The sequence below is a fragment of the Xenopus laevis genome, chromosome 5L, assembly GCF_017654675.1.
Source record: "Xenopus laevis strain J_2021 chromosome 5L, Xenopus_laevis_v10.1, whole genome shotgun sequence".
NCBI lineage: Eukaryota > Metazoa > Chordata > Amphibia > Anura > Pipidae > Xenopus > Xenopus laevis.
Window position 1 is genome coordinate 24554259 of NC_054379.1, and position 26899 is coordinate 24581157.

At 44.2% G+C, this 26899-nt stretch overlaps 1 long non-coding RNA gene across 1 annotated transcript; it reads left to right on the top strand.

The window, feature by feature from the left end:
- The first annotated feature begins 269 nt into the window (after positions 1-269).
- Positions 270-5346, top strand: LOC121393618. Its single transcript, XR_005961190.1, has 2 exons — positions 270-330; positions 5204-5346. It is a non-coding gene; the product is annotated as an uncharacterized LOC121393618 (long non-coding RNA).
- The last annotated feature ends 21553 nt before the right edge of the window (positions 5347-26899 follow it).

Below are 26899 nucleotides of genomic sequence, written 5' to 3' on the forward strand. Positions count from 1 at the left end.
TTGCTGTTTTTTTCAGTTAAGTCTTGGGGAGCAGTCAGGGGTGTAACTATAGAGGAAGCAGACCCTGCGGCTGCAGGGGTGCCCAGGAGTTATAGGTGTCACGTTCGGTATCCCACAACCCAGAGTTAACCCCAATGTCCCGGGCTCGGCTCACGCTTCAGCCTCAAACCGCCGCCTTTCACTTCGGGATGAGCCCTCCGCTACTCGGATGCCGCCAGGTCTTAAAGTGAGGGGACTAAGAGGACTACAACTCTGAGCGAGCAAGGGAACCTTACGTAAACGTATATCAAAGTCCAGAAACAGGCCAAGTCAAAACCAATCGGAAACAAGGTACGGAATCGGTAAGAAGTAGAGTAGTCGAGGTCACAGGCCGGGTCAGTAACAGTCTTGGGCGAAGTACAAAATCGGGATCCAGAAAGCGTAGTCAGAGGAAAGCCAAAGGGTCAGGGCAGGCAGAGATCAATTACAGGAGTCAGGACTATCCGGAAGGTCAGGAGAAATCAAACAGAATCGCACCCAGGAACTGAAAAACTAGAACCTACGTTGGGCAATGCAGACACTGTGCATTGCCTTTTTATTTTAAATTTTGGCGCCATTGCATGCGTCGCAATGACGCCAGCGCGTCTGCGCCATGACGTCAGCGCGCCTGCGCGAACGCGCCTGCGCCTTTAAGACCGGCGCATGCGCGCCGCGCGCTCCCTAAGGAGCCGGCGCCTGAGGCCTAGAAGCGGCGGCTGCCGCTCGGCGTGACGGGCGTCCCCGCCGTGGGGGCGGCAGGCGTCCCTGCCGTCCCACAGGTAAGTTTGTTACATTACCCCCCCCTCCAGAGGGGGCCACTGGACCCCTAGGCTTGTTGGGAAACCTAGAGTGGAACTGCCTCACCAAGCGATCAGCCCTTACATCCGAGGCAGGAACCCAAGACCTTTCCTCGGGACCATAACCCTTCCAGTGAACCAGATATTGTAGTTTACCTCTAGAGATACGAGAATCAACCAACTTGTGAACTAAATATTCAGATTGCCCCTCAACAGAAACAGGAGGAGGAGGAGAAGTCTGACGCACCACTCTAGCAGGTTTTAAAAGGGAGACATGAAAGGAATTAAAAATCTTGAGTTCGGGAGGAAGATTTAACCTGAAAGTACAAGGGTTAATAATCTTAGATACAGAAAATGGACCAACAAATTTGGGACCCAGTTTGGCCGAAGGGACTTTCAAAGAAATATTCTTAGAGGACAGCCAAACTTGATCACCAACCTGATATTCGGGAGACTCTCTTCGCTGTTTATCAGAAGCCCTCTTCTGAGCAGCTACTGCAGAAGATAAAGACTTCTGAACCTCCTGCCAAACCTTAGAAAAGTCCTGAGTAATAGAATTGACGGCAGGAAGGTCACAAGAATCAGAAAACGAAAAAACCCTGGGATGGAGACCAAAAACAGTGAAAAAAGGAGACCTGCCAGTGGAGGAGTGAATGGCATTATTATAGGCAAATTCGGCCCACGGAAGAAAATTAACCCAAAGTGACTGATTGCAGGAGACGTAACATCTCAGATACTGTTCCAGGGTCTGATTTGTCCTCTCAGTCTGACCGTTAGTCTGAGGATGGTATGCGGAAGAGAAAGACAAATCAGTACCCATTAATGAACAAAAGGCCCGCCAGAATTTGGACACAAATTGAACCCCCCTATCAGACACAATATTAAGAGGAGCCCCGTGAAACTTGAAAATATGGACAATGAAAAGTTCAGCAAGGGTCTTGGCAGATGGAAGGGTAGGGAGAGGGATAAAATGGGACATTTTACTAAAACGATCCACTACTACCCAGATGACCGTATGACCCTTAGATGGAGGTAATTCCACAATGAAATCCATGGATATATGAGTCCAAGGTTTCTCGGGAATAGGAAGTGACTGCAGCAAACCCTGAGGTAAAGATCTAGAAGGCTTAGAACGTTGGCAAATTGGACATGAATCAATATATTTGGCAACGTCTTGTCTTAGAGTCGGCCACCAGAGAGTACGAGACAATAATTCACAAGTCTTCGCACAACCCAGATGACCAGCCACTTTGGAATCATGGGATTCGTGAAGGACAGCTTCACGTAAATTACTCGGAACAAATAACTTGCCCACAGGAATATTAGGAGGAGAATCTACCTGAGCATTTGACAAAGAAGTAAAGAGATCCGGACTCAGGGCTGCCACAATCACCTCCTTCGGAACAATAGGGACTGGCCCCAAATCCTCCCTAGGTTTGGAGACAAAACTTCTAGAAAGGGCATCTGCTTTTACATTCTTATCTGCTGGCCTGTAGGAGATGAGAAAATTAAACCGTGAGAAAAATAATGACCACCTGGCTTGCCGAGGATTTAACCGTCTAGCAGATTCAATGTATAATAGGTTTTTATGGTCAGTGAACACAGAAACAGTATGTTTGGCACCCTCAAGGAGATGTCTCCATTCCTCGAATGCTAATTTAATGGCCAATAATTCCCTGTTGCCAATATCATAATTGACCTCCGCTGAAGAGAATTTCTTTGAAAAAAAAGCACAAGGATGCATCTTACCGGAGACAGGATGTCGCTGAGACAACACAGCACCAGCACCAATCTCGGATGCATCTACCTCAACAATAAAAGGTAAGGAAGAGTCAGGGTGCCGGAGAACTGGGGCAGAAATAAAGGCTTCTTTCAAAAGATGAAAAGCCTCAACCGCCTCAGCAGGCCAAATACTCGGGTCAACCCCCTTCTTAGTTAAGGCAGTAATCGGAGCCACCAACTTAGAAAAATTTAAAATAAATTGTCTGTAGTAATTAGCGAATCCTAAAAACCTCTGGACTGCTTTCAATGAAAGAGGTTGTGCCCACTGCTGAATTGCTTGGACCTTAGCGGGCTCCATCTCAAGACCTGTTTGAGAAATAATGTATCCAAGGAAAGGTACAGCAGAAACCTCAAATAAACATTTTTCAAGTTTTGCATACAAATGATTTTGCCTTAGCCTAGATAAAACCTCACGAACATGGGCCCGATGAGAAAATAAATTTGAAGAAAAAATGAGAATGTCGTCTAGATATACCACGACAAAACGGCCCAAAAGATCACGGAAGATATCATTGACTAGTTCTTGAAAGACAGCGGGGGCATTGCATAAGCCAAAGGGCATAACCAGGTATTCATAATGCCCATCCCGGGTATTAAAAGCTGTCTTCCACTCATCCCCCTCCCTTATCCTGATTAGATTATAGGCGCCCCTTAAATCTAACTTGGAAAAAATAACAGCTCCCTTTACTCGATCAAACAGTTCGGAGATTAAAGGGAGGGGGTAACGATTCTTGACCGTGATCTTGTTTAACCCTCTATAATCGATACAGGGTCTAAGGCTCCCATCTTTCTTTTTGACAAAGAAAAAACCCGCCCCCGCAGGAGAGGAAGAAGGTCTAATGAACCCCCGCTCCAAATTCTCTTTAATATATTCTTCCATGGCCAAGGACTCGGGAAGAGAAAGTGGATATGTCCTACCCTTGGGGGGAGAAGACCCAGACAATAATTCAATGGCACAGTCGTAAGGTCTATGGGGGGGTAGAGACTCAGCTGCTTTTTTACAAAAAACATCAGAAAAGGCAGCATAACAGGGAGGGAGACCTTTTAAAGAAGTTGCAGCCAGAGTTTGACCAACCTTAATACAGGAATGTTCACAAGCAGGGCTCCAATTCAAAATCTTACCAGAAGGCCAATCAACCTGGGGATTGTGACTCTGTAACCAGGGAAGGCCTAAAATGATTGGAGTCTGAGGGCACTCGGTAACGAAAAAAGAAAGAGACTCGAAATGATCAGACATGGACATACAGATGACTTTAGATTTGGTAGAAACTAACCCAGAACCCAAAGATCTACCATCAATGGCAGACAACCTGAATGATGGAACCTGTGGTTCGCAAGGGACACCATGTTCTTTAATAAACCCAAGATCCAAAAAATTACCCGCAGCCCCCGAATCCAAAAAAGCAGAGCTCTGCACACAACCACTGTCCCAATTCAAACGGACCGGAATTAAAATTTGAGAAGACTGGGGAGTAGAAACGACATCACCCAAGCAAGACTCCCCAGACCTGCTTAGGCTCTGTCGTTTCCCGGCCTTTTGGGACAGGTGTTGCGAAAATGCCCTTTATCCCCACAATACAGACATAACCCATTACTCCTCCTACGGACCCTCTCAGCAGAAGAAAGACGAGTAGAACCAATCTGCATAGGTTCTTCAAAGGGTTGAGGAAAAACTTGCGGGATATTGGAAACATTTACAGAAGGAGGTGAGATATTGGCAACCTGTTCCTCCTGAAGTCTCTCTCTATGCCTACGATCAATCTGAACAGCCAAATGCATAAGAGAATCCAGGGAGGACTGTGTAGGAAAATTAACAAGACTATCTTTGATAGCTGCGGCCAGACCAACCCTAAATTGGCTCATGAGAGCAGTATCATTCCAGCCCGTCTCTACAGCCCACCGCCGAAACTCAGTACAATAATCCTCTGCCCGCCTCTTGCCTTGTTTAAGAGCACGTATGGCTGCGTCGGCAGAGGCGGCACGATCAGGATCATCGTAAATTACGGCCATGGCTTTAAAGAAAGCTTCGAGAGAGAGACGGGCTGGATCCCTCTGGGACAGACTAAATGCCCAAAGCTGAGCATCGCCCTGTAACAAGGTAACTACAAAATTTTCCCTAGATTCCTCGGTGGGGAAAGAATAAGGTAAAAAACTGAAATGTAGCTTACAGGCTTCTTGAAACGTAAAAAACTTACTACGATCCCCAGTAAACTTCTCAGGAAAAGGAACCTTGGGCTCATGGAAGGAGCTACCTGTAGGTGGAGGTAGAGAAGAGCTTGCCAGAGGAGTTGCAGTACTCGGACCAGGAACAGGCTGTTGCTGCATCATATCAAGCCTGGAAGAAAGACCGTGAAGACATTGGACAATATAATCTTGCTTGTCTTCTTGTTCTCCAAGCCTCTGCAGAAGATTTGCCAGGATTGCGTCCGAAGGAGTGGTGGAAGCAGTAACGTCAGCTGGCTCCATCTTCTTAGTTTTTCTTTCTTTTTTTTAATTTGGCCCAACGTAATGTCACGTTCGGTATCCCACAACCCAGAGTTAACCCCAATGTCCCGGGCTCGGCTCACGCTTCAGCCTCAAACCGCCGCCTTTCACTTCGGGATGAGGTACGGAATCGGTAAGAAGTAGAGTAGTCGAGGTCACAGGCCGGGTCAGTAACAGTCTTGGGCGAAGTACAAAATCGGGATCCAGAAAGCGTAGTCAGAGGAAAGCCAAAGGGTCAGGGCAGGCAGAGATCAATTACAGGAGTCAGGACTATCCGGAAGGTCAGGAGAAATCAAACAGAATCGCACCCAGGAACTGAAAAACTAGAACCTACGTTGGGCAATGCAGACACTGTGCATTGCCTTTTTATTTTAAATTTTGGCGCCATTGCATGCGTCGCAATGACGCCAGCGCGTCTGCGCCATGACGTCAGCGCGCCTGCGCGAACGCGCCTGCGCCTTTAAGACCGGCGCATGCGCGCCGCGCGCTCCCTAAGGAGCCGGCGCCTGAGGCCTAGAAGCGGCGGCTGCCGCTCGGCGTGACGGGCGTCCCCGCCGTGGGGGCGGCAGGCGTCCCTGCCGTCCCACAGGTAAGTTTGTTACAATAGGGGCCCCACGAGGCCCTAATTCATATACAATTTCAATAAATATTGGAGAAACAAGTCAACCTCTAAACATTTTGGGGGCCTGAAAAATAATTTGCTGTGGGGCCCAGTAATATCTAGTTATGCCACTGGGAGCAGTGTAGCCTAAAATCTCCTTAGGAACCAGATCCACTAAATTCAGCTTGTTCATTCCTCCTCTATCTTCTTCTGCATTCATTCTTTTTCTCTTGTCTGCTCCCTTCTTCTCTCCTCCTGTGTCTCCTCCCTCCATCTCTTTGTATTTCTCAGTTTTCCCCCTTCTCTATCTTGTTTGGCCTACTCCCCCCAACCTCCCTCTTCTTTATTTCTCATCTTCTCCCCATTTTACTTTGTACTCCCTAACCCTTTCCCTTCTCTTTTCTCCTTCTGTCTTTCAATCCCTCTCTTTTCTTTTTTTATTCTGCCCCATCTCTTTGTCCTTACTCTCCCCCACCTTCCCTCTTCTCTCCCCTTCTATATTTCTAATCGCCCATTTGACTTTTTACTCCCTAACCCTGTCCCTTCTCCTCTCTCCTGTCTTTCATCCCCTCTGCTTTCTTTTTCTGTTCTCCCCCCATGTATTTGGCCTTACTCACCCCATCCTTCCTTTGCTCATCTATAACTCTATAACCCCTTTCCCTTCCCCTATCTCCTACTGTCTCTCATCCCCTCTCCTTTATTTTTGTAATCTCTCCTCATCTGTTTGGCTGTATTCTCCCCCATCCTCCCTATTCTCTCCCCTTCTATGTTTCATCTCTCGGTTTATCTCTCGCCCCCCTCATCCCACCTGCTGGCCCTCATGTGTGACAACTAAACCTGTTGGCCCAGAAAAGGTACCTCAGGGCCTGTCTTCTAAGCTGCAAATGGAAGGAGATTTCCTAGTTCATCTTAGTGGAATGTGTTCCATAATATTCTGAGAGAAAATTCCAGTATTTAATGGTGCCAGTGCATGAGTGACAGTTTAATAGGCCCTGTCTCACTAACCAGCAAACAATGGCAGAGCTGCAGGGAGTGACAGGGATAATTGTCTCTCAGTAGGGGGGGGGCTCCTGTCACATTGGGAGAGAGATGCCATTGTCCCTGATTCCTTCAGTCTGACATATTTCATTCTGCTTGTGTATCTGACAGTAATCGGGCCCCATCTCCAGGTGCCAAAATGAGACACAGAAAGCATGGACTAGTTCCCTTAATTAAGAGGGACTCTGGGAGAGCAGTGCCCACACCCTTTAACATTAGGAATCAGAGTTAGACAAATTTCTTCTGGACCCCCCTAAACTCCTATCAGCAGCTTTTATCCCTACCCCCAATCCTTGCCTTTCCCAGCGGCACCTCATTACTGATCCACCATTTGGGCTTCAGTTACATCTGATGTGCTCCTGTTAAACACACCCACTCCTTTGCCTCTACTCCTCTAAATTGTAAGCTGTCTGTCTGGGCAGTGTTGTCTCCAACATCAGGTTTTATTTATTCTATTGTTCCTTGGTGCATTATTCCAGAGATATCCAGTATGTTTTGCTGAACTACAATTCCCAGCATCCTTCCAAAAGCTAAAGGCCACAAGAGCTCTCTATATTATACAGTGAATACAGATTGTCAGAACCATTGGGTTTGGATGAAGCAGTTGCTCTTCCATATGAATAGCCTGAGCCCAAGATTTAGAAGAAAAGAACCAGAAACTGTATAGATGTGGGTGGGGCATCTATAGATCACTGGTCCATTAACACCTTTACCCATCTGTGTGAGGATTGTGCCTCCCTATGGGCATCAGCTGAAGGAAGAAGCAAAAATCATTTAATGTTCCTTCTGTGCTGCTTTTTCTGAACTGTGGAGACCCCTCTCTGCACCAACACCTGCTCAGTCTTTCCTGGTGTTAATGGTGCATGTGGGTCTCTTGTGCTATATGTCTGGATTTATGTATATGGGAGTTGAGTATGTTATAGAGTTATAGAGGGGCCCACCAGGAGCAGCATTAGAACTGGGCTGTCTACTGGAGGTGAAGAAAAGGAAAAACAGATCTCTCAGCCTCCATCTTGTCCTCATAGTGTCCAATTTTTACATCCTACTGTCTCCATCCTGTCCTTCTGTTTCCATCCTGTCCTTCTGTCTCCATCCTGTCCTACTGTTTTCATCTTGTCCTACTGTCTCTATCCTGTCGTACTGTTTTCATCTTGTCCTACTGTCTCAGTTTTCTCCTACTATATCCATCTTGTCCTACCGCTTTCATCTTGTCATACTGTCTCAATATTGTCCTCCTGTCTCTATCCTGTCTTACTGTCTCAATATTGTCCTACTGTCTCTATCTTATCCTACTGTCTCCATCTTGTCCTACTGTCTCCATCCTGTCCTACTGTTTTCATCTTGTCCTACTGTCTCAGTTTTCTCCTACTATCTCCATCTTGTCCTACCGCTTTCATCTTCTCTACTGCTTAATTGCAGCTGAAGCGAATCGAAAGGGGGTGCAGGCCCAGGGAGCGAACCCCAAGTAGTTATGCCACTGTTTCATTGCCTTATTGTTAAGGAAGATGGGTCCCTAGCAACCATAGAATGTACAAATTAGGGAGCTGCAGAAAAAAAAGAAAAAAAAGAAAAAAATTGCTTTCTCACCTCCATGGCAGAGCAACCAGTTTCTTGCCCTCTACAGACACAGCAGCATATCCTGTATGAGGTGAGTACTACAGGGCACACACATAAATGGTAGCCAGTCAAGCTACCTATGACCCCATAAATACAATACATTTGGTGCACGTTGGCCCCTATTAGAGTTCTGTGAAGAATAAAATATGCAGTAGCTCTTCCTGCAGGTATTTAGGGCAGAGATCCGGTAGAATGCCACCGGTCATGAACAGTTCCCTAAATGGCTCTAACCAGTCCAGCAGTGCCCCCTAGTGTATATAAAGGCATTATACAGGTATTAATTTGATCAATATTTTAGCAGTAATTTTTCAAAGTATGAACCTCTGCAAGATATTGCACATTTACCTATACAAAGACCACAACTTAAACCATGTCATTAAGGTGATAATGATCCACTCAGGAGTCAACTGTGAGACATTATTTCATGTTTGTACTGGTATTACTGTGTCTACTTTCTTTGCATGGGAGAGTGTATTTCCTGGCACTTATGTGACTGTCTCTATTTCCTTTGCATAGAAGGATTGGTTTCCTGGTACTCATGTGACTGCCTCTGCTTCCGTTGCATGGGGGAGTGTATTCCCTGGTACTCATATGACTGTCTCTATTTCCTGTGCATGGCAGGAGTATATTTCTTGGTACTAATGTGACTGTGTCTATTTCTTTTGCATGGGGGAGTGTATTTAATGGTACTCGTGTGACTGCCTCTACTTCCTTAGTATGGGATGGGGCAGTGTATTTAATGGTACTCATGTGACTCTACTTCCATTGCATGGAGGAGTGTATTGCTGGTACTTGTGTGACTGTCTCTGCTTTATTTGCACGGGGAGTGGGGTGTATTCTAATACCTTTGCATGGGGTAGTGTATTTCCTTGCACTTAAATGTCTCAACTTCCTTTGCATGGGAGACTTTATTTCTTGGTACTTGTGTACTGTCTCTGCTTCCTTTGCATAGGGGAGTGTATTTTGTGGTGATCATGTGGTTGTCTCAGCTTCCTCTGTACGTAAAAGTGTATTTCCAGGTATTCATATGGGACGGTCTTTACTTCCGTTGCATGGGGGAATGTATTTCCTGGTACTCATGTGTCTCTCTAATTTCGCATGGGGTAGTTTATTTTCTGGTACTTTTGTAACTGTCTCTACTTCCTTTTCATGGATTCTCTACTTTGTCTCTACTTCCTTTGCTTGGGATGGGGGAGTGTATTTCCTGGTACTCGTGTGACGCACTACTTTTTCTGCATGGGGGAGTTTATTTTCTTTGCATGGGGCAGTGTATTTCCAGTGTCTTGACTTCCTCTGCATGGAAGATTTAAATCCAAGTACTCGTGTGACTTGTCTCTCCTTCCTTTGCACAGGGGAATGCATTTTGTGGTGGTCATGTCTAACTCCGACACCTTGTGTATTACTCCCTTCCCTTTAGACTGTATGTCTATGCATAGGGCCTTCCTCACCTTTTTGTACCTGTATTATTTGTGATGTTTGTTTCTCCATATATATGTAATTCATGTGATGTAGTTGTATAATCACATTTACTTTACAGTGCTACGCAATATGATGGCGCTATATAAATACATGTTAATAATAATAAATACTTCTTTGGAGGAGTTGTCCTAGAGGTTAAGTGATCAGCCTTTGATGTCATACTAAAGACCCTGGTTCAAATCCTTGTGGCAACTCATTGTAACCAGTATCCTGGCTACTTAGTGTGTCTATAATGGCTGCCTTGATTGCTGCAAAGTGCTTTGAGTCCTATGGGAGAAAAATAAATATTTCCTTTTCTCTTTCCCAGCACCACCTTTATTCCTTACTGAGCATGCTCCCAGACCTGAAGCTTTGCTAGCAATAAATGTATATAGTGGTAGCAGCCGCTCTGAAACAGACATAATTAAAGTAGTAAAGAAACACAAGAAACAATTAAGGTCTGATTGGTTGCTACAGGCAACTGCATGGGTGCAATTTAACACATATTTAGTAAATTAGACTCATAATCCATGGCAAAGTATTTGACTAATCTTTCATTGAGTGTATAAAAAGGCAAGTTCAACCTCATTACTGAATGTGCTTTAGATGTTGTTATGAGTAGGGAGTGCTAATGGGGGGTTTGTTATTATAGCCCAGTTGCCAGTTATTGGTGAGTGAATGGGAGGCAGTATTTGTTGTGTTAATAGTTAGAGCTGACACTGCAGTTAATGAGGGTCACTAAGGAGCCCCTGGGCGCTATACAGCAGCACAGATCACATGGGCTATGACGCAAGGAAAAAGACGCTTTGTTAGTATCTGCCTCCCCCTGGACTTCTTATTGGCCCTAGCGCCCACGTCAGCAGCTGGAAATTCTATCCCAGGTTCCTCCAGTCCGATGAAATATTTTTCCCAAAGCAAAAATCTGTTTGTCATGTCAATGATGTAACAGAAGCCAGAACTCTGGATAGAAACCATGTGGAATTTTATCACTTTATTTTGCAAAATCCAATGGTAACACAACAGTGACAAATCCTTCTATGGAAGTAGAATAACAAAAAGGCAATTCCAAAGTCCCATAGAACTCGATCCACAGTCTAAATAAAACTTAAAAGCAAATAATGGCCAGGGTAAACTGAAGTGCAGGAGTCGTTTCCTCTTTCTCTCTCTCTCTCTCTCTCTCTCTCTCTCTCTCTCTCTCTCTCTTTCTCTCTCTCTCTCTCTCTCTCTCTCTTTCTCTCTCTTTCTCTCTCTTCACAATGTGAAGTCTAGTGAACTCTACTCTCCTTGTGGCTCTTTTCATGTCCCTATTGGCCGCGCCTCCCAGCAAGTCCCTATTGCTATCATGCAGGTGTGGGGGAACTTATTGGAGCCTGGGTGCCTGGCAGGATTGGACTGGTCTGGTGGGACACCAGGAAAAAAACTGGTGGGCCCCAGCTCTCATGGACCCTGGTGGCCCAGACTAGATCAGTGCGCTCCCTGACCTCCTCCCTGCCTAATCGTTAAGAGCAGAGAGAAGATGTACTCGCTGGTACGTGTAGGGGGCGGAGGGGTGTTGTGGCTGTAGAAGGGGCCGTGGTGGTGGTGCGTAGGCCCAAATGATGCAGCCCCAGTGGGCCCCCAGTCCGATGCTGGTGCCTGGAATACCAACCCCTACTGGTTCTATCCCACCGCCACTCCCTGTCTCACCATAGCAGAACAAAAACCAGAGGGTAAAGGGAAGGAACCAAGAGGAGAGATGAAGAACACCAAGTGACAATGACAACTGTTTCCCCTTTAAATCTAATTGTCCTGACTCCTGGGCGATGAGTTAGTGTATGTCTATGTGACTATAATAGCAGCCATTTGGCTCCTTCTAAGTCCTGAGTAATTAATTAATCTCTGTAGGACAGACAGGCATAGCTCAGTATATTTCCCCACCATTTGTGCTGGGAACCTCTTTCTGTGTTTTATTCACAGTACCATTCTCACTAGTTGAATTTAGGTGGTCCAGCCTGAAGGCCAGTTAGGATGAGATTTGGGGTGAGTGCTTATTTGAGCCCTGGATACCCCTGGAACTATAGCAGGGTGACTGTTACCCCAAAGTTTATATCTGTAGCCTTATTATGAGCTAAGGGAGCCCAGCCTGAAGGCCAGTTAGGGGGAGATTTGGGGTGAGTGCTTATTTGTGCCCTGGGTACCCCTGGAACTATAGCAGGGGGACTGTTACCTCAATGTTTCTATATATCTGTAACCTTGTTATGAGCTAAGGGAGCCCAGCCTGAAGGTCAGTTAGGGGGAGATTTGGGGTGATTGCTTAGTTGTGCCTTGGGTACCGCTGGAACTATAGCAGGATGACTGTTACCCCAATGTTTCTATATATCTATAACCTTGTTATGAGCTAAGGGGGCCCAGCCTGAAGGCCAGTTAGGGGGAGATTTGGGGTGAATGCTTATTTGTGCCTTTAATACACCTGGAACTATAACAGGATGACTGTTACCCAATGTTTCTATATATCTGTAACCTTGTTATGAGCTAAGGGGGCTCAGCCTGAAGCTGAAGATCTATTTATTTTATTCACATGTACCACATGTAAATGTGAGTTATATGGGGACTAGCAGACACCCCATCTGAGCATTGTTGGGGGGCTCCTATGCACATTATTTTAGGACATCCCATCTGTACAATGCAAGTGTCCAGTCTCTCAGGAAGGAAATAGAAACATCAGTGGGACCCTCCAGCCCCCACCAACGTCAATGCTCCTTTCTCTTCTTGTTTCTGGGTCAGTTCAGACTCAGACAAATATTTGCTTTAACAATTTGTGCATTTCCCCACAATTCCCTTTCTGTGGCTTTTATGGGGCAGCCCAGCACTGAATATGGGCAAATATGACCTTCGGGTGCCCTTGAGCTGAGTGCTGGGTGTATGAATAGGGGATTGCATTCCCCGGAGAAGAGGCTGATGGCCTATGGAAACGAGCTCAGAGCCCAGCTGGATGGGAATCGCTTCTCTGTAAGGGACAAGGGAACATTATTGCCCAAGCACCGAAAATGCACAAGGGAACCTCAGGGGCAACCATGAAATAGATAAATAGATAGATTAGATAGATAGATAGATAGATAGATAGATAGATAGATAGATAGATAGATAGATAGATAGATAGATAGATAGATAGATAGATAGATGATAGATAGATAGATAGATAGATAGATAGATAGATAGATAGATAGATAGATAGATAGATTAGATAGATAGATAGATAGATAGATAGATAGATAGATAGATAGATAGATAGATAGATAGATAGATAGATAGATAGATAGATAGTGAATGAAATTGAGAATGGATGATGGTGTGTGAATGGCAGAGAGGAAGTATGGTGGGAAAGTGAATGCAATAGAGGAAGTATGATGGGGAAGTGAATGGAATAGAGGAAGGATAATGGGGAAGTGAATGGAATAGAGGAAGGATGATGGGGGAATGAATGGTATAGAGGAAGCATAATGGGGAATGAATGGGATAGAGGAAGGATAATGTCTCTCAATGGTACCGTATTGACTTTTTGCTAAATGGCTCCATCCTTGCACTACATGGTTTCTGTTGACAGGGGAAGATGGGAGTTGTAGTTGACCAAGTACTACAAGTACAAATAAAGTCAGGAGCTCTATTCATAAATTTAGACCCAAAGTTTTGGGGATGTAAATCAGATAAGGAGGTTTATTCCCCTGATCACTGCTATTGCCTGACTAGACTCCCTGGTTGCTTTGCATGAATAACCGTTTGCATACCCCGTACTGTGTACAAACATAGAAATGATCAGTGACTGGTGCAACATAAATCTCTTATGGAGCCAATTTACTGTCAGCACTTGGGGCCAGTACGCTATCCAGGACCTGACAGTGGGTCAGGCTCCCATATTGCCAGGGATGGATCCATCTTTAGGAAGTTTCCTATTACCAGATCTGGGGAACCAGATCCAATCTTGTTATTATTCAAGCATTAATGTTTTTATTAATAGAACCAGGCCCCTGTACAGAGAGGCAGAACCCATGAACTTCTTATAAAACACTTTCCCATAGTAATAATCTGATCTGGAGTTCTGCTCCGTTCCGCCAAGTAATTCCGCAGTCATTATAGATAATGAGGATTTGGTTCCAGAAGGAGAAGGAATGAGGATTGCAGACATTTCTCACAAGGTATAATGTCACTTTAGGGGCCACTGAGGGTCAGGGAGTGGCAGACTGGACCAATAAGACAGAACTCACATTGTTTTTCCAATAACACTAGAAACCTGTTTGGTTCATGGAACAAAGTCTCATGTTCTGGTTCTGCAAAGCCATTAATGGTCTTTTTACTAAGTTCCGTGAGCATTCATTCCAGCCCAGGGGCCAAGGGGCAACAAGAGGGTTAGTAACCCCACAGTAACCATCACAGCACTAAGCTTTTACTGGATTAATATATAGAGAATAATAAACTCAGCTGACTGATTACTTTGCCAGTTGTGCTGAGATTTTGGTATGGCTCAATGTTAGGCACAGTACTCAAACTGGTTTATCGGGGTTTATGTCTCCTCATTCTTGGTGGAAACCAGGCCCGGACTGGCCATCTGTGAGTACGGGCATTTGCCCGAAGGGCCTCTCTGCTTATGATATAAATGGGCTGCACGGGTCCTCTGTTCTATAAACGGGCTGCTGCTGGAGAGATATCCCAACCCCCTATCGAGTAAGGCCCTCCCAACCTAAAGGTGGCCATAGACACACAGATCGGATCGTACGAATCGAGGATTCGTACGATTTTCAGATCGTGTGTGGCGTGTGCCGACATCTTTCGCCCGGCGGAGATCGGTCGTTTGGTCGATCGGTAAGGTTTGATTTTGACCCACCGATCCCGCCGAAGCTCATGGCACATCGTAATCTGATCGTTCAGCCATACGGCCGAACAATCAGATTACCCCCGATATAGCCATGCCTGTTAATGGCATATCGGGGAAAGATCCGCTCGTTTGGCAACATCGCCAAACGAGCGGATCTTTGCATCTATGGCCACCTTTAGACTCACTAACCAATTGGAAAGAACTAAGGCAGTCTGAAGGCGCATGGGCATGTGGCAGCGAGGGAAGCAGTGGAAAGCTGGCTGCACATACCATGAAAGCAGAGTTTTTTTCAGGATGGGTCAGGCAGGTGAAGTCTGGAATCCGTAGCTGTTATGTAGCAGTTTTCAGCCCATCTGCTTCCTGTGTAGCTCTAGTTGCAACAATGTAACAGAGTTTCCCTGGCTGAGCCTGCCGAGGAGGGGGCGGGGCCAGCACAGAGAAAGCACTGTACAGCATAGCAAGGTAAAAAAAACTCCTGCATTTTCTCTTAGCAATAGGTTTATTCTTTGGCAAAATGCTTTACATTTTTATGGTGCTGGTGATTATTTCTACGTCAATTGCTGTGTTTTTTGAGATTTTTTAAAAGCTAGTATCTTGCTTAGACTATGAAACTGCTTCTAGTGCAAATTTTCATAGTGTTGAACTATAACATGTCAGCAACATTTTAGGGCCTGTTGGGCCATAGTCCTAATTCAAAGAGTGGAGCTATATAGTGATTCTATTACACTAAATATGCCACTTTTGTACGTTTTGAATGATATTTAACAATGTTTTCTACTGCCTATGTAACATCATATGAAGGGATATGGTAAAGGCATTATGGTTTAAAAAATTCAGCAGCCAGTCACCATTCCTGTCTATTTCACATCATTCCAAGCTCTTTCAGTTTTTGGTGAACTTTGCATTGTGCCCCTGTACCAGGGGCGTAACTATAGAGGAAGCAGACCCTGCGGTTGCAGGGGGGCCCAGGAGTGTAGGGGGCCCAGTGAGACCCTAATTAATTAGCAATTTTAATATATCTTGGTAAAATAGGCCAACTTATAAATATTTTGGGGCCCTAAATTGAATTTGCTATGGGGCCCAGTAACAACTAGTTACGCCACTGCCCTGTACTTTATGGTGAACTTTGTCAGCCATTGTGAGAAATAGCACAAATAGAAATACAGCCTCTTTTCTGATGAATAAGCTAATTTCCTTGTAATACATTTGTTAAATGCAAGCTGAGTTTTATTGTAAGTGGCTAAGGACACAAGTAGCATTTTAATCCTGAGTGCTGTCAAGAAGACCTGCAGTAAAACACTTACCAGTGAAAAACTCAGCCTTTGGCAGAAACTGATGGTGTTAGATTGGAAGTATTCAAACGGTTTCTTCACCTACAGTGACAGGCATTTTAATTGCCAATTTTTTGCCAAGAGCTGTACTGCAATTACAAATTTGCTATATGCTTAAGTGAGCAAGTGTGTAGCATCAGATTAGGAGTATTTTACTGGGCACCATACCTGTTCCAGGGCAAAGTCATTATATATACGGTTTATTGCCATGCAGATGTTGCTGTTTTAGCCAGGACTGCTTTTAACTCCCAGTCCGGCTCTGGTGGAAACCACTTCAAGTTCTACAGCTGAGGACAGTACAAAGATGTCCAGAAGTCAAAAATAGTCAGCACAAACTTGTTAAATCTTCTTACTTTCTTTAGATGGGTGCAGGTTCTCCAGTGGCCACTTTCCACCAGCAAATACAGTCAAAGTACGATATGAACAGCACCACAATTCTTATAGAAGTTAAAATGCCTTTATTGCTCAAGTGACGGGCATTACCGCAATGTTTCAGGCCTCATTTGGCCCTTGAAAAAGGGCCAAATGAGGCCTGAAACGTTGCGGTAATGCCCGTCACTTGAGCAATAAAGGCATTTTAACTTCTATAAGAATTGTGGTGCTGTTCATATCGTACAAAGATGTCCAGCAGACAAGTTTCCTTCTATGTGAGGGTGGGGGATGCTTAAAAGGAGAACAACCCCACAACAACACAAATCCTAAGATCAGGGGCAGCTCCAGGTTTTGGCTTGGGTTTTGCACAGAGCTCCAAGTGTCTGTTGAGCTGGTTCCTCCAGTGTTCAGAAAGGGGCAGGTCTGATCTAAGATGGATATGGCAGAGGTATAACAGCACAGGCTACACAGGGCAGACTTTTCTCTAAGCTGCCTGGTTGGGATCCTTCTGGTCTAGGCATAAAATACCATCTGAAAATCCCACTGGTCTCTTATAAGCATTAGGCACAGTATTGTCAATTCGTAGCTTCGCTACCAAATTTTCCAGCCGTTCCTTGTGTTTGTGTCTCCATGAATAAGGCTTATGACACAGAAAGCTGATTTTCAGCCTGTGGATAAACACAAGAGCATACATTTCAGTGCCAAAATCCACTCCATGTGCCTGCACCTTGGGTCAATGCATTGGCTCTGGGGGCAGGCACATGAGATGGCTGCAGGGTTGGACTGGGTTGATCCTCGCCAGCTCTCCCCCAGGTTGTAGATCTTCCTCCCCTGACCCACTGATGGTACTTTAAATTTATGCACACTCAGAGAGGGGGTAGGGAGGGTGGCGGTGGCCCTATAGGGCGGTGCCGGCAGGTGGCCCCTGGCACGGCAGCCCCGGTGGGCCCTGCACCCACAAGTCTAACCCTGAATGGCTGATGTGAGGATTGGGGCAGATTAAAGGCAGGCAGAGAATCAGCCCTTTGTAGCCATAGTGAGAGCACTGGGTTGTGAGTGGACATGGACATAGGGAAGGACTCATACATTCCATGGCAGCTTCAACATTACAAGCTTTCCTTACATTTTGTATGGTAGCCTCTCTGCACTTAGCAGTTCTGCCTGTGGGTGGTGCCAGGCTTGGGCACTGCTACTGCCAGTCACTGGAATATGTGGGTATGGCTGTGGTGGTTACAGCTGGGCAATTTCTGGTATTTTCCCTAAGTAAAAAGACTAACAGCTTTGGAATTCTTGGCAATCACCTTTGTAAGCTATAACAGGAACAGGTCATGTCATAAATGGAAAACCATAAAGGCAGCTTTAAAGGGACCACTCCTGTGACATTTTGGGTTGGCCATTATAGAGGCCAATCTGGCCTTGAATTGTGATAGTGCCAATCACAGCTAATACTGCTTGGCCAATGGAGTGCCATTTGGTAAGCATGTCCAGTTTAGTCTGCTTGTAGGATCCAGGCAGCTCTTGCAAGGGGAGTTGGGGTCATGTTTGTGTATTGTATATACAGAGGGTCCTGGCTATGTTTGCCCTCTCAGTAGGGGTCAAATACTTTAGAAGAAACAAAGAATGCAGTTTGGCTATAGAACATTAACAGAGTAAAGGTTATCATTTACATACCATTTGCTGCAACATTCTAGGGGCTATAAGGTACATTTAAGCATTTTCACATGTAGGTTCTGTTGCCGGTATTTTAGCACTATACCACACTCTCCTATCCCACCGGGGGGGGGGGGGGGGGGAGGGGGCTCTGTACCCTATTGTTCAGTCCTTTATTGCCCCTCTGTCTCCGTGACTAGGGTGTAGGATCTGTCAGTGTACTCTCTGTCTCTGTATAGGAGGAATATTATAGCCCTGACAGACTGGGAATGCACTCACCTGAATAATGAGTAGGTTCCTCAGCATTTTAATCAAACTGTGCAGCCTCCCCCTCCCATAGAGACAATAGTAGCCAGTGTGCTGGGCAGGGGCAGGCGGGCACAAAAATAGTAGGCAGATTGGAGTCCTGTACTGAGACTTGGCACTTGGCCCCAGTTTTCCTGGTGCCTGACTGCTGAACTCTGCACAATCCTGGAGCCAATTGGCTGAATACTTTTGCAAGGCGCTGTACATAGAACACATGAAATGCATTTGATCCCTCAATCCCAATTACATTGACCACAGATGACAGACTGAAGCCCTTCCAGCAGCTTTTAACCCTTTCCCTCCTTGCAGTGCTGGCCATTAGTGGGAAGAACATTTAAGTAGCCGAACATTTAACCCATTTGGCAGCGACACGGATAAAGCTGCCACAGGAAAGTGGCCACACAGGAACAGCTTAACCAAAACAGCAAGAATCATGGGAAGGGCCACAGATTTGCTCTACAATCTTTCATTTCCATCTTCTCTTCTGCACACCCGGGTCCCGGGAAGGCAGTGTGGTGTGATTGTGCCATCTAGTTGCCACAAGAGATACAGCTGGCTCTCTCCTGGCAACAGCACCCAGAGTAAGCAGTTGGGTAAGAAATCTCTGCCCAGAAAGGGGAATCAAATACCAATATGCCTGCCAGGGCAGTAATTAGTTACAACCACAATGCAGTGGGCAGTATGATTTAGCCAAGCCTAACAGCAATATGAGAGGCTTTGTGTATATTGCCCTAGAGAGGCTAGCAAATCTGAGCATAGGGCTTTGTTCAGTGCTTTATCCTTCTCTCCCATTCGGCTTTTCAGCTTCGGCTCCCATTCAGCGGTTCAGCTCCCATTCAGCTTTTCTGCTTAGGCTTCCATTCGGCAGCTCATCTTATCTGGACCACTTAACCCCAAATTGACCAGTCCAGATGGCGAGTCCGGTCCTAGAATCCTCCTACACAGGGCAGTGCTGGGGGTTCCCAGAAGTACCAGTATTTTCAGCCCACCCCACCGGCCTCTGATAGTGATGTGTGGGTTGACACAAAACCTGTGGTAACCCGCGGGTTTAGAAACTGGTTGGGCAGATTTGGGTTGAAATTTGAGCAACCATTGTCGGTTAGGATTGAATGCAGCGACTGGGGAAGTACACACCTCCACTGCTCCCGACAAGAGGCAGGCACAGACATAGAGTAAAAAGCTAGATGATATGGGTAATAGTTAGGCGGGGTATGCTAACATCTTGAGTTAGGTTCAGGTGCGGGTTAAGGTTTTGCGGGTTAGGGTCGGGTATGGGTTAAGGTTTTGCATTACTAACCCCCCCCTGTCTGTCTAGGATGAACTATAAACTATAAAACTATAAAACTATAAAATAAGCTCTAATGTAAGAAGAAAGCCCTCAACATGTACACCCAAGTCCTGTCCTATATATATGCAAGTATATGTGTAGTGTGTGTTTGTGTGTGTGTGTATATATATATATATATATATATATATATATATATATATATATATATATATATATATATATATATATATATATATACACAGTGGTGTGAAAAACTATTTGCCCCCTTCCTGATTTCTTATTCTTTTGCATGTTTGTCACACAAAATGTTTCTGATCATCAAACACATTTAACTATTAGTCAAAGATAACACAAGTAAACACAAAATGCAGTTTTAAATGAGGGTTTTTATTATTTAGGGAGAAAAGAAATCCAAACCTGTGTGAAAAAGTAATTGCCCCCTGAACCTAATAACTGGTTGGGCCACCCTTAGCAGCAATAACTGCAATCAAGCGTTTGCGATAACTTGCAACGAGTCTTCTTCTGGAGGAATTTTGGCCCACTCATCTTTGCAGAATTGTTGTAATTCAGCTTTATTTGAGGGTTTTCTAGCATGAACCGCCTTTTTAAGGTCATGCCACAACATCTCAATAGGATTCAGGTCAGGACTTTGACTAGGCCACTCCAAAGTCTTCATTTTGTTTTTCTTCAGCCATTTGGAGGTGGATTTGCTGGTGTGTTTTGGGTCATTGTCCTGCTGCAGCACCCAAGATCGCTTCAGCTTGAGTTGACGAACAGATGGCCGGAAATTCTCCTTCAGGATTTTTTGGTAGACAGTAGAATTCATGGTTCCATCTATCACAGCAAGTCTTCCAAGTCCTGAAGCAGCAAAACAACCCCAGACCATCACACTACCACCACCATATTTTACTGTTGGTATGATGTTCTTTTTCTGAAATGCTGTGTTACTTTTACGCCAGATGTAACGGGACGCGCACCTTCCAAAAAGTTCAACTTTTGTCTCGTCGGTCCACAAGGTATTTTCCCAAAAGTCTTGGCAATCATTGAGATGTTTTTTAGCAAAATTGAGACGAGCCTTAATGTTCTTTTTGCTTAAAAGTGGTTTGCGCCTTGGAAATCTGCCATGCAGGCCGTTTTTGCCCAGTCTCTTTCTTATGGTGGAGTCGTGAACACTGACCTTAATTGAGGCAAGTGAGGCCTGCAGTTCTTTAGATGTTGTCCTGGGGTCTTTTGTGGCCTCTCGGATGAGTTGTCTCTGCGCTCTTGGGGTAATTTTGGTCGGCCGGCCACTCCTGGGAAGGTTCACCACTGTTCCGTGTTTTTGCCATTTGTGGATAATGGCTCTCACTGTGGTTCGCTGGAGTCCCAAAGCTTTAGAAATGGCTTTATAACCTTTACCAGACTGATAGATCTCAATTACTTTTGTTCTCATTTGTTCCTGAATTTCTTTGGATCTTGGCATGATGTCTAGCTTTTGAGGTGCTTTTGGTCTACTTCTCTGTGTCAGGTAGCTCCTATTTAAGTGATTTCTTGATTGAAACAGGTGTGGCAGTAATCAGGCCTGGGGGTGAGTACAGAAATTGAACTCACGTGTGATAAACCACAGTTAAGTTATTTTTTAACAATGGGGGGCAATCACTTTTTCACACAGGCCCATGTAGATTTGGAGTTTTTTTTCTCCCTTAATAACGTAAACCTTCATTTAAAAACTGCAATTTGTGTTCAATTATGTTATCTTTGACTAATAGTTAACGGTTTTTGATGAGCAGAAACATTTAAGTGTGACAAACATGCAAAAGAATAAGAAATCAGGAAGGGGGCGTAGTCAAATACAAGAGTCCTCTGCAGTCAACCCATTATCAATATATTTAAGACAGCGACATTTTGTGCATACTGCTACTGAAAAATGCCTTACCCTTTAAACAAAACAGGGATTGTTTGTCCATATATTGCAATATATTTAAGCTGGCCAACTACGTCAAAGTCATCCCATATCTGGCCAGTCCTACTCTTAATTTTATCTGATTCATTAAGAATTTTATTGCTTCATTATACATTTTACAAGGGACTAAGTTTTACCTGCAACTTACTAGCTGCTTTCAAAGTAAAACTCCCAAACTTGGCTGCCCTTTTATTAGACACCAGTGGGATCACCTGACTATAGCTGGGAAGGGTGGGAGCTACAACATGGAGCTGGTCACTGCTCCTGTATAACTATAACAAACAAGGGAAAGTTGTGCTCACCACTATTTTTTAAAACTATTAGGCGGATCACTATCCCTATAGTCAGGTGATCCCACTGGTGTCTAATACACGGAGACATCACGCAACATTTTGGGGGTCCCCTGCCCCCTTTCTCAAGCGTGTCCCTGGTGTATATCGCTTAGAGTCAGTAAGAGACCCGGAAGTCTATCGTCGCCATTGAAGTAGCGGAACCAGTGTGACCGGTCACTCTGACGCAACGACGCCACCAGCGTCAATGCGTCACAGATGTGTCCACCCACTGAAGTAACCAATATTGGTTATTGGCTATACTCAATCTACGGTGCCTGGGGATTTATGTATTTAGTAAACATTTATTAGTCTTATACAGGGTGCATAATATTATTATCAATACAGCATACATATCAGCCAGCTTGGCAGCAATATATTCAGTTGCACATTTGTATTATTGCTAAATAAACAGGTCAGTCAATGCCTATATCAAATAAACAGGCGTAAGTCAAAATCCTTATTTAACCCATTCGGACTCAGTGACTTTAATTGGTGAATCCATTGTACCTCCGACTTTTTCAACAACATTATTCTGTCGCCCCCTCTCCTTGGTTGTTGGACATGTTATATCACTCTAAACCTAAGATCATCTGCACTATGACCCTTTTCCAGACAATGTTTTGAGACCGGTAATACTGAATTCTTCGTATTCACTGTGGATCTATGTTGAGAAAATCTATCTCTGATCTTCTGAATGGTTTCACCAATGTAAATTAAGTTACACGGACATACCAACATATATACAACGTAACTCGTATCACAAGAATGATGTCCCCTAATATTGTAACTCCTATTTGCTACTGGGCTACAAAATGAGTCGCCTGTAAGCACAAAGCGACACTTTGCACAACCTTTACAGCGGAACATACCATCCTTAGGGGGACCCAAAAATGTATATTGTTTTGGTGGTGGTCGCATATCCGTGCGTACCAACCTCCTCCCTATAGTGGAACCTTTTTTAAAATACATCATAGGTGGTTGTTTAAACTCAGTTACTGTCGGATATGCATCTTTTAACAGGTGCCAATGTTTATATAAAATCTGTCTGAACTTTTCACTCCGTGAATGATACTGTCCCACAAAGGTTAACTGTTTATCTCTTTTGTCCACCCGCTGTCTAGCCTTCCCAGCATCCAATTTGGCCTTCATTATCTTAGTATCTAGCGTATCTGGTGGGTAGCCCCTATGTACCAATTTATTTTTCATCTTTATGAGATCATGATCCACCCAGGTCAGGTCATTAGTAATTCTACACACCCTTGTAAACTGACTGATAGGAATTGATTTTTTGACCGCCGGGGGATGAAAGCTGTCAAATGTTAACAATTAATTCCTATCAGTTGGTTTAGAAAACATCCTGGTCGTGCATCTGTCCTGGGTACGTGTTATCTGAACGTCAAGGAAGTTTACAGATTGGAGATTGCATTATTAATTGCATCACGGAAGGCCGACAGGGAATCCAGGTCACCCCACCATATGAGGAAAACATCATCGATGTACCGCCACCACACCAGACAATGTCTGGCAAACAGCACATCCTTATAGACATGTCCCTCCTCAAACCAACTCATAAAAGAGTTGGCATACGACGGGGCGACACTGGATCCCATGGCCGTCCCCCGCAACTGCAAATAAAACTTCTCTTGGAATCTAAAATAATTCCTGTGTAAAATGAATCTGAGTATCTCCATAAAGAAAAAAATCTCCTCTTTGTCATATAACCCACTGCTTTGTAGCAGAAGTTCTGTAGCCTGCAACCCTTGTAGGTGTGGTATAGAGGTATATAGGCTAGCGACATCTAGTGTCGCAAGCCATATCAATCCCTCAACATTCCCTAACGCACCCAGTTTATCCAGGAAATCAGAAGTATCCCTCAGGTATGACCTTGTTTTTTGTATCAAGGGGCTAAGTACCCTATCCAACACCACTGCTGAATTATTAGTTAATGAGCCAATACCGGCTACTATCGGCCGACCCGGAGGATTCACCGGATCTTAATGTATCTTTGGTAGACCATAAAAACATATCAGTCAATAATAATTTAATATAATTCATCCCTTAGTTACATTAGTTTAAAAACAAGACAAAATAGCAAACTCACATGTATCTATATTATAACTTTTCTAAACATTGTTGCTAGTTCAGGCTCTTACTCACGAGCGGTTGTAGCTGCGCTACCCCCCCCCCATAGTAATAATTGAATTAATAAGCAACCCACACCCTTACCATTAATACTTGTATGTGGCTTACACATTTTGTCTGTTTGGGTAACTTTCTAGTTAGGATATTATATATATATTAATTGAAATGGTTGGGTGTTCACACACAAGGGAGATTCCTATGCAAGTTTTGCGCTTACCACTAACTAAAGAGAATTTAGTCACGTTGGGATGAGCTATTAAGTTATTGCATACAGTAATATGAATAGCCCGGTGAATAATAATTGTTGCTTATTAATTCAATTATTAATATGGGGTTTTCACTTTTAATACATTTATTATTTTATTAAGATGGGTTACAGAATATCACTGTTTTTGATCCTTAGTGTCTAACACACCAGAGGGGGGTATGTGTCATGTCCCAGAAATTCAATTAGTTCCCCATAGGTTAGTAATAGTAAGGCAAGGTTCAAAATTAGCATAAATAAAATTAGAACGAGACAGAACCCCAGAGTTTAAATTAACACCATTGTGGCCTCATGAGAAACACATAGAGAGTTTAGATATGTTAAATTAAAGGTAACTTAGAAAAGCACTATTAGTTAAAGTCTATAAAAGTAAATTAATTGGATACAAAACCTGTCCTGAATCATTTGTAAATTAAGGAACAAGTACTCAGAGAGTGACTAACTAGCAACAATGTTTAGAAAAGTTATAATATACAGTAGATACATCTGAGTTTGCTATTTTGTCTTGTTTTTAAACTAATGGATGAATTATATTAAGTTATTATTGACTGATATGTTTTTAATTCTTGGGGATTTATTGTATTCACAATGACAGGCTGAATGGGTGGTCGCTCCATTATGATGATGACTATATGTCACTGATGATGCTGCTGTTTCCCGCCAAATACACCGATTTAAGGCATTGTTCATTGTTTATGTGACACTTTGAGAAAGGCCGTGGGTCAGCCGAAACGCCAGACCATGTTTTAAAAACATAACTTAAATTTTAATTAGTAAAACCTGTGAGTGTGGATTCTTCTGGATATGTTTTGTTTAATTTGCTGTCTCTGCACCCAGGCACATTTACCGCAGTTATCAGATTGAAATGTGTGTGTTTTAATGTGTTGTATGTGTTGTGTATGTATATGCATGTGTGTGTGTGTATGTGTGTGTGTATATCAGCCCCCATCCAGCTGTACTCCCATTCGTATCCAGACAGGAAAGGCCGTTTCCAAGTAGCGATTTCTCCAAACATATAACAAGTGTGAAACATCTGCTAATGGGCCGAGGGGAAAATTGTGCAGCTTGTGTGTGAGGCAATAAGTGTGACAGCAGGAGCCAAGACTAACACAACAAGGGTGCCAGTGTACACACAGCGAGCCCCAGCGCCGCGCCGACAGGAAATGTTCCTTATAAATGACATCCCATAATGATGTGGTTTTTTTTATGAAAACCTTGGGCAAACCTCACATATAGGCACCACACAGAAGGGTGTATAGTTGAATGATAATAGGTTACAGGGGCATTCAAGAATTTGCACACAAATCGTGGGTTTCAGTATTTCAACTTCCGACATGCCCCTTGCCGCCTGCCAAAGCTAAAACCCTATGGGTTGAGTCTATTATAGTGTCATTTGGAGAGGAGGGGTGTGCACCCCCTGGCAGCTACCTATCCTGCCTACCCTTGTTCCAGCCCTCAGTGCTGCCCTTAGGCATGAGGGCCCCGTACCAAGGTAATGATTCCTGAAATACATACAGCATACCTCTCAACTGTCCTGTTTTCTGCAGGAGAGTCCCTGTTTTAACAGCTCAGCCTGCAGTCCCCGATTTCTTACTGAAATGTTCAGAATTTCTCTTTGATCTCCTGCACTGACTCCAGAAAAAGATACAAAGTTTCTAACTAAATTAAAATAAGAGGCTTTTTGGCTAAGAGCCCAGAACACTCAGCAGCTGTACTTGGATATTTTTGTAACAATTTAAGATAAGCAAATATACAATTGTAACTATTTAATATAAGCAGGTCTCTTGGGAGAACAGAGACTTGCAGCTTAAAGGGCAATTCAAATTCATCAGCAAAACTGTAATAACACATAAGACGTTACACTAAAACTCCCAGAAATGTGTTCAAACTTTCATAACTTGCCAAATTTTGTAAAATGGAGATGGTAATAAGGGGGTGTGGCCCTCTTTCCATTTTTTGATTCATGGGAGGTATGATACAGCTGCCAAACCCAACCCTGATAGACCCAGCTCGCCCTCAACTCCGATAGACCCCGCCCACCCCAACCCCAATCGATTCTTCCCCTCTTTTTCTAGTGGCACAATTTCATCCCTTTCTCTCCTGTCCCTTATTTTCTCATTCTTTCTAGTCTCTTGCCCTGTGTGCCCCTATTTCCTCCCTCTCTCTTACCCTGTGTGCCCCATATGCTCCCTCCTCTCTCTTCCCATGTACCCCACTTTCCTTCCTTTTCTCTTCACCTGGGTACCCAATTTCCCCCCTGTCTCTTGACGTGTGCCCTATTTCCTCCCTCTTTCCCTTGCCCTGTGTGCTCCTATAGCCTCCCCCCTCTCTCTTCTCCTGTTGTCCCTTTTTTCTTCCCATTTCTTTGTGTGCTCCTATATTCTCCATACTTTCTCACTCTTCTCCTGTGTGACCTATATTCTCTATACTTTCTCTCTCTTCCCCTGTGTGCCTCTATGTCTTCCCTCTCTTGCCTTGTGTGCCCCTCTGGCCTCCCTCTCTATATACTGTATAATATAATTGGTGTGTTGGTAAACAGGGATTGGGCCACATTGTGCCATGAAATGTTGGGGGTCAACTGGAGAGAGGTAAAAAGACTTGACACAATTTGCCCACCCAGCCTTAGA